This window comes from Dermacentor albipictus, chromosome 2 (genome assembly GCF_038994185.2).
Source record: "Dermacentor albipictus isolate Rhodes 1998 colony chromosome 2, USDA_Dalb.pri_finalv2, whole genome shotgun sequence".
Taxonomy (NCBI): Eukaryota; Metazoa; Arthropoda; class Arachnida; order Ixodida; family Ixodidae; genus Dermacentor; species Dermacentor albipictus.
Window position 1 is genome coordinate 47211477 of NC_091822.1, and position 9023 is coordinate 47220499.

General features: G+C 42.4%; 1 long non-coding RNA gene across 1 annotated transcript; it reads right to left on the minus strand.

Annotated features, from left to right (window-relative positions):
- Positions 1–1920: 1920 nt before the first annotated feature.
- Positions 1921–8351, minus strand: LOC139055400 (uncharacterized). The gene is made up of 3 exons (XR_011511726.1): positions 7967–8351; positions 6757–6849; positions 1921–2346 (listed from the first exon to the last, which is right to left on the minus strand). It is a non-coding gene; the product is annotated as an uncharacterized lncRNA (long non-coding RNA).
- Positions 8352–9023: the final 672 nt, after the last annotated feature.

Sequence of the window (9023 nt, forward strand, 5' to 3'; positions counted from 1 at the left end):
GCATGCTCTTTTTCAGTGTGCTGGCGATTCTCCTCCTCGAAGGGCACTGAAAGAGCTGCAAGCTTAGAGGTTGAAGAGCTTGCTGCGTAAGCGTTCGGCGCCTCGGCACGTCGCCGGCATCTATTTTCGTTGGCAAGAGGGCTGCATCGGTTGCCGCGAAATTTACGCTTGCCGGAGGCCTTCTTTAGGCTCGGGATCTCAACTTATCGACAGGCACTTCCCACAGACGCAGGGTGTAATGCAGCTAGGAACATGAAGCATTCGAACAGATGCGCTCCGTAGCACAAGTGAGGGAAAACGTGCACAGTTGCCAGGCGATTTCTCATGTATGTCGCTGATTCCAAAGAAGCATTTTGGTTTTCGTACTGGAAGTTTTTGGTCAGAAATATTAACGGCAAGCACGCAATGCATTTAAGATTAGGGCATGTTCACACACTACTTAATTTCGGATACAATGCTTTTCACCCAGGCATAGAACATTCTAAGAAAAGCGAGAATATGGAAAGCGCGTATAAGGAGATACACTTCCCCAATGGCAAAGAAAAAAAGTATTTTTTTTTAAATTTTGCCTTACCCTGCGCCCTAAAGTAGCGTGCGCACGTGCAGCGTTCGTATAGGTCTTAGACGAGAGAGGGACGCAAATTGCACTCTTGAAATTTTCTTTAATAACGTATAGCTTGTCCCCCTTATGAGCACTTAGTCGTAGGAACTGGCAGACAACTACGTCATCGCGAGCCCCATCATTTCATGATGCCATTCTGTGAATCACGAGAGCAATTTCTTCTACTCTTTTGCTCATTTTCTTCATCCCCTTCATGGGTGATACCGACTGGTGAATTTACAGGCCAAGTTCCAATCAGCTATTTAATAACAGGAACCAGTGAGGGTTATTCTTGAGATGGAAGCTCCTATTGCTAACTGACTTTCCCGTTCGTTGGAAACCTGTATGTTTCGAGATTTCTGTGCCGATATCTCAAATCCTGTAGTATGAAGGAACGTTTCCGCTAGCGATTTTGGAGAATTTATTCCCAGAGTAAATCAAAATGTCATTTCTAAAAATTAGCTAGATTCTTCCTGATAAATTTAGGAACGTAAAATGTCACCTGCTTTTCGTATAATTAATAAAAACATTCTCAGTAGGTCAAAAATTGGCATCAAACGAAGTCACGTGATGGTTCTATATTTTTACTTTTCTACATAAACAGTCCCTAGTGGCTATTAAGTGGATAGGGCATTCTGCTACTGACCAACAGGCTGCAGGTTCGACTCCAGCTGGGTGCAGCTTCATTCTCATCAAGCTGAATGCAGAAGTTCTTATTTACTCAAACTGGGCAGGAAAATCTGCTCCAGATGCTCCGAATTCCAATTCCAAGCCTGTGTGCTACGTTACGTCCTATAGGTCCTGCAGTTTGAATTGACTTTTGTACTCCAAATGAGCAATCTTCAAATATGGCGCAAATGTGGCGTTTTTCTTTTGCTAAATGAATTCTCCTTCAGTCACCATGCGTAGCCTAAACGAGACGTAAATATTAGTTCATACAATTATTTGGAGTTTATTGTAACTCTACTACTTAGTAAAAAAACTAACACGCCATCCCGGCCCTCCGAAAGCGGATGTCCAGTAAAATTTTGGAAAGACACTAGTACACTGTAAAATAATTTACACCCCTAAGGGTTTTTTTCGGTGTCTATAACTAACCCCCTAGCACCCTTGAAAAAGCTGGGTTTTATAGGGAATTACACCCTTATGATGGTTATTCTATATTCCAATAACACCCTATCCCCTGAGGGTGTTTTGAACAACATATTACCCTTCGACCCATGGGGTGTAAGGGTGTGATAAGGAATATATTACCCCTTCACCTATCGGGTGTAATGAGCAATATAATAGCCCTTGAAGTACGGCATGTGGAAGCGGGTACATATGCACTTCATTGTTTGTTTCCAAGTCTACAGTTAGGCTAGCACACAGAAATGTTATGTATGGTGTGCATACAATAGGTAATGTGTTTACAAACGCACTGCATAGCAACTTTGAGAGAAAACACATTATCACTTGTGAGTGTTCTGCATGAAATGGTCCCATTTATCACAGATACAGAGTGACTGCATGGAGGGTCATTTATTCTAGCCTCCTGTACAATATTTTGAGCTTGCACTATGCCTTGTGGTGACAAGTCTTGCGGCCGTTCTACATTGACGAACAGCCTCATTCAAACCAAAGTTCCAGGGCACAGGCGAGGATGATGATGCCTTTTTGTAGCTCCATTCCAATGTCCTAAGGCGAGCCATCATAGATGAAGCCATTTCTTCATTGATCACTGTAGCCATCTGCTTCTTTTCTACCTGCAAAATGATTTGTTGCAATTTAATGTCAGGAAAAGTACACGAAACATGACTAGCAGCGCTTCCCTGCATCATTCACTTTAATATTTCAAGATCACATGAAGAGCAGGTTAAACAAAACCAGCACAGATAGTGCTTACTTCCAGGAAATCGTTATTTCGAAAGAATAAGGCATTTAATCTGCCACATCATGAATGTAGGACAGACAGGCTACACAACTATATGAGGGCAATTCAGAAATTATTGCCTCCAAGCCCACTACTTTGCCAATATTACAGCAAACATTTTGAACTTTTTATCATTGATGCACTTATGCTTAAGCTATCGAATGTCACTTGCCTCGCCTTCCTATCTCTTCTTGTTCCAGAGTAATCGAGCAATTCATGGCATCCAGTGGTGACGTCCAGTTGAAACAACCGGCTGTAATTGAATTTCTGACTGTGGAAGGTTGTGCGCATATCAACATTCATGGCCATTTGACTGCAGTTTACAGGAATGCCTGTGTTGACGTCAGCACTGTGCAGAGGTGGGCAAGGACTGTGAAAGACCAAAATACTACCACATCAAATCTCCCGGATCAGCACCGAAATGGATGGCCCACAATGGCTTCTGATGAGGGTCATGAACATCAGCAGATGAGTTGACTCGGTGCAATCGCAGGTTCAAGCAACACCAGATTGCAACACTCGCCATTTCCATTGCCTCAGTGAACCACATCATTAAAGACCTGCGTTACAAGAAGACGTGCGCTTGTTTGGTGTCACGGTAACTGACGACTGACATGAAAAAGTCGAAGCATAGCCAACAAGTTCAATTCTTGTAACCCAGGAGGTTTTTAATTATGTGGTTCACTGAACCAATGGAAATAGCGAGTGTTGCTGCAATCTGGTGTTGCTTGATCCTACGATTGACCCGATTCAACTCGTCTGCCTGATGTTGATGATCCTCATAAGAAGCCATTGTGGGCTGTCCAGTTCGGTGCTGATCCTGGACATTTGATGGGGTTGGATTTTGATGTTTCTCAGTACTTGCCCACCTACGCACAGTGCTGATTTCAACACAGGCATCCCCGTAAACTGCTTTCAGATGGCAATGAATGTTGAAGGGCGCAGAACCAACCACTGGATGCCATGCATTGCTCGATTACTTTGGAACGTGAAGAGATAGGAAGATGGGGCAAGTGACATTCTATAGCTTAAACATCAGTGCATTAATGATAAAGAGCCAAAATGTTTTCAGTACTACTGGTAAAGTAGTGGGTTGTGCATCAGTGCACAACCCACTTTTGTGCCTCAGTGCATAAAAGTACATTTTGTTAAAAAAGTAAGTGGAACAACAGTGCATTTTTCTGGCAAGTTTGATGGTGCATATCTCCAAACTGACGCCATTCTGGAAATCAATTCCAAGTAGATACACCTTGTAATCTCACTGGCTATGATTCGTAAATTACAATATGTGCCCCAGATATGTGGTGGCGCTGGCAAACACTCCCAGCGTTCTACTAGGAAGCATAAATACCCAAGAAAGTGATGGGGAAACGGCGCCCGCAGTAGCTCAATTGGTAAAGCATCTAACGCGTAATGCAAAGACGTGGGTTCGTTCCCCACCTGCAGCAAGCTGTTTTTTCATCCACTTTCATTTCCATTAATTTATCATTTCTTTATTTCATTTGTTAATCACAAGTAATTTACCCTAACTTGTCCTTGGTGTCAGTGTTTGCTGGCTTCTTAGGATATGATTAATAAACATCGGGTTTCTTGGTTAAGCCCCTTTCTTTTCGGTTATATTAGCTATAATGTAATTCATTCGAAAGATAATAAATTTTTTAATTAGTTTAATATGTTTCGATTTCTTGTGCTAGATATATCTGCGTGTTTGAATATTCCTGCTCATGGACTAGAATTATGCTATACGCAACAGGACTAAATTTAAAAATTCCCCAAGACTGAAAATCATCACCCTGCATAAAAACAGTGTTAATTTAAAAACAAGCTTCAGTGAACCTTATTGAATCAGCAAATGGCCAGTGTAACTAGTCTGATCATCCTGGAAATCTTTTGTAGCTTATAAGCAAAGTGAATTTCAATTCCACATTTAGGAGTGCAAATTTTTCCAGAAGTCAGCTTTTTCTTTTTAACAGCTAGCATCCCTGCCAGTTTGCTTAAACATAATGTTGCATGACTTCAACAGTACTGCACAATCACTTTTTTCTGCTCACAGTGTCTAGTGACGTGTCTTTAGCAGCTGAGATAATTAATGTTCATGCAGATAAACATCAGGAAACATTGCCATAACTGCCAAGAAAATGCAATCATGCGTTTTGTTTACAAAAGAGCATGTGCTCTACCTTCTGCCAGGTTTGTTTTCCGTGTCAGGCTAGAACGGAACTTGCACAAGAGGCACCTTTTGCATCCATGAAGATATTTTATGAGGTTATGGTGGTGTCGAAACATGACATCAACCATAACACTTTAAACTATTTTATGAAACAGGTATTTGTACAAAGACAGAAAAGGCACCAATTTTGAATTTATCACATTTGGTTTAGAGTACCATAGTATAAATGGCTCAACTAGTACAGGTACGCAAACGGGCTAGTTGGTATTGGTCGATGACGTTAGACAATGTGAACTTGACAAAGGATGGAGAAAGAGGCGATAGCATTTGTTCCATTTCTCGCCACTTTTGACGTCCCTTGTACAAGTCTGCGCTGTCTGTCGAACATCATGGATCAACTAGTACAGCCTGAAAAAAATATGTTATGAAAGAAAACTTGACTTTCAACCTCGACAATTCTGCCTGTTAGGTATCATGGTTTCTTTAGAACTTATTTCTTTATACAAAGTCAGACCCATCAAGTAAAGCTTACTGAGAAAGAAATGAAGAACAACGTCAACACCTCTCAAGGCACATGCATCAAAGGAGTCAGAGCATCATACACATTACCTTTAGGTGCAAGAGTATTCTCTTTCTTAGGCAAACTGCATTTCTAGTTTCTTAAAGCCTATATATTTATTTGCCACAGCTATGGGAAAATCACAAGGTGGAAAAGATGTGTTGGTGCAATTTCAACTATTATGTACAACAGCAAAAGGTAAAGCACAGGAAGCCTCACTGCTGCTCTGTCTAAATGACATTCAGTTTCATTTGTCATGTCCACTCCTATCTTGATGGCAGCAGAAACAGGAAGACAGCAGCATGGTTCAGAAAGTAGATGAAGGAGCTGATATCCTAGCTGACATAAAGAGTAAAAAAAGGGAGCTGGTCAGGCCATGTAGTGCAGACGTGAGACATCATTAACTAGCGCGAAAAAGACAACGGACGACAGCTAGAAGCACACAGGACAGAACTCTAGGCTTCAACTGAAATTTTGGCTACACAGAAACATAGGATTCAGGGGATGCGACCTCAACGCATGGAAGCAACATTTATCTTTCCTTTTCCCTGCCTGACACAGAAGGTATTGGAGCCAATCGATGGGCAGGTTCATTTCGAGATACGAACACTCTTTTTTGGCGAGAGCAAGGGAAGGGGTGCTTACACACTTATCACCCGCTTTTCGATGCAAAGTGCTTCGAATATTTTCATGTCGACCTGCCTCTGGAGCCGCGTGGGCAGATGAGTGCTTTGAAACTGCTCAGTGCATGAGCACTTACAGCAATGATTGGCCAGATGGCCACCAGCCATGACAGCTGCGCTATCTTTGTTCCCCCAAGCGGTCGTTTAAACACCGACCTGTTTGGCTTGAGGACACATAGGGCAGCTTTGAGTGCCTTGGTGGCTGGTGGCCACATGGCCAATCATCGCCATATGTGCTCATGCACCGAGCCGTTTCAAAGCAATCGTGTGCTCAGGCAGCTCCAGAAGCAGGTACATAGGGAAATATACGAACCACTTTGCATCAAAAAAAGTGGGGAATAGGTGTGTAAGCACCTGTCTCTGGCTCTTACCAAGAATGTTCGTAAGTGAAATTAACCTGTTCATAAATTTGTTCCGATAGCTCCTGTGTTGTTTCTGTCCGTCGACATTCTGTGCATTCCATGTTTCTGTGTAGCAAAAATTTCAGTTGAAGTCTAGACTTCTTTCTTATGTGCTTCTTGATGTTGTCTTTTTCACGCTAGTTATTGATGTCTCAAGTCTGCAATGAGCACCAACTAGCCCAAGTGCCTTCTTCAACCATGTAATGCATAGGGCGGATAACCGGTGGCACATTCGAGTTACAGAATGGATGCCAAGAGAAGAGAAGGGTAGTCAAGGACGGTAGAGAAGTAGACTACGATGAAGTCAAAAAATTTTGCAGGCTTCACTTCGAATCAGCTAGCGCAAGACGGGTAATTGGAGCTCACTGGGGGAGGTCTTCATCCTCCGGTGAAAAAAATATGTAGGCCAATTGTGATGAAAAAAGTATACCTGTCTGGTCAGACGTCTTCACTGTCTTTTCAGCAACGTGTAGGCCCAAGACAGCCAGTCGGTTCCCATGCAATTGCTTCATGCTGACTGCAACTGCATGGGCATAAGAAAACAACCCACCATTAATACCATTCGAGATTGACGACTCAATAAAAGAACCTCTCAAAACTGCAAATACAATTAAGCATTTACCAGCTTAATAAATACATATATAAAGGCCAAGAATAGTTACAATAACCATACACTTTATAACTAGACATTAAAATAAGGTAGTGAAGCGTACAATAACCGTAGGACGCTAAGTGCAATTCATTTCAGAAATACTGTTGACAACTGACAGGACGCCTTAGGCAGGGTTCAGTCACACAACAAGAAAACAAATAGTAGTAATAATAAGCACGCCTGCGTGAAACCAAGAAACGAGTACAAGGACGAGAAAAAATTGATTAGGCTCGGTGTGCTTATTTATACAAAAAGATAAATTTATAAACAAATAGCGCAACCACGCATTCATCCGCAACAGCACGACAGCTTCTATAACAAACGAGCACAACTTAAAGCGATTGATAAGTACATAGCCGGGACGGTCGTGGTTCTTTTGTTTTGCATTAGTTCTAGTCATGAAACCACAAGCATTGCAAGCTGCCTGCGCCATTACCTACCACGGGACCTCCGACAAAAAAATAAATAAATAATAACAATGGAGTGAAAGTACACAAGCGACATTTAATACGGTTGTCACACTGCACACTTTTGGCCGCGATCGATCCTGACTGGAATCGAATTTCTGGAGGCGTTTGGCCTCGTTGCACCATCGGTGGACGGCAGCCAATCGCGGTCGAAAATTTCGATCCAGAACGCGCTCAATCGTGCTCGAAAGTGGCCGTGTGACACCGGTATAAGTCTGCGCCCATCTTTGGTAACAGAAAGAACCAATTAGTCAAACAAAAGTATTATTTCCCTGCCTGCGCCGAATACTGACGCGTAGCAGTACTTAATTCTCTACAACTCTAGTTGAGGACACGTGAACAATGAAACATTCATTTTTTTTTTCTTTTTCACATTCGGTGCCCATAGGCTACGCCTGGAGTACATATACTACACTCGCATCCAACACACCTTGCGCTGTCCTTTAAATAAGTTACGCGAAAATTACTACCACAATGACGCACCATAAAAAACGCGACGCTGAACGTGGCTACGTACATACCTTTTATATGAGCAGTTCATGCGCCTTGCAAAAGGCCCTCGGTTTGAAGGCGGAGCGCTGTCACGATCTGTACTCTGGGCACGCCGTTTCGTTTACGTAGTGGATGGACCATGTTGACGATGCATTCCGCCGAAAAACAAAATGTCCACTTCATCACTGTTCAGGCCGAATGGAAGATGTTTTCTCCTTCGCCACGAATGACGGCCGTCGTAGGCGTAGTAAACACACTGTCACAAAGAAACATCGATGTCGTAGGCCGCTGGTGCCCTTCTTTCTCACGCATAATCACGTTGCCTTCACTCCGGACGCTCACTTCGCGTCGATGAGCACAAAAGTACACGAAAACAACGAGGTGGTACAACCTAAACGAAGCAAAAAACAATCTAATTACTCACAACTTCAAGAATGTCACGGAGAACATACACATGTGCTCCCGGCGGCCCGCCGCGAGACGCAGGAAATGACGTAGCGGCGATAGCGGCGACACCCGTCGGGGGAAGTTATTTCAATTTCGGTTTCGTTTTCAAGGCATAAAAACAAATATTCTTTTAAACTATGTGTGTGTATTACCATGGTATTACTTTCAAAGCTATTTATTTTACGCTACCTCTAAGCCATTTTCTGTGTTTACGGGTAGTTTCACTGGAAATTTATTTCCAGAAACATGGGCTGATATCAAATCAAATGGGGCAAAGGTGGGCTGGTAACTGCGTGTAAGTGAATTTATTTGTCGATGCTTTCTTTTTTGTTTGTTTGCTTGGACGTTCATTTGTAAAGAGACGTGGCCCTTCCTGATTGTATAAGATACAGAGGTACTTGCGAGTCTGTCTTTTCTTTTATGCACAGAGAAACAGAGAGAGAAAAAAAGCTTTAATTGGCATTTTCAAGAAGTTCACAATGCTCATATTTCTGAACTGGAGTGCTCACTCAAATTTTAAATAGCTTGGATTAACGGCAGATATAAAAGTACTTGCATAATAGCTTTCTAAACGTATAGGCGACACCACGAAATTTCACATGTGCAGAATTACACGAAAACCTTAAGTTTCCAAGTACG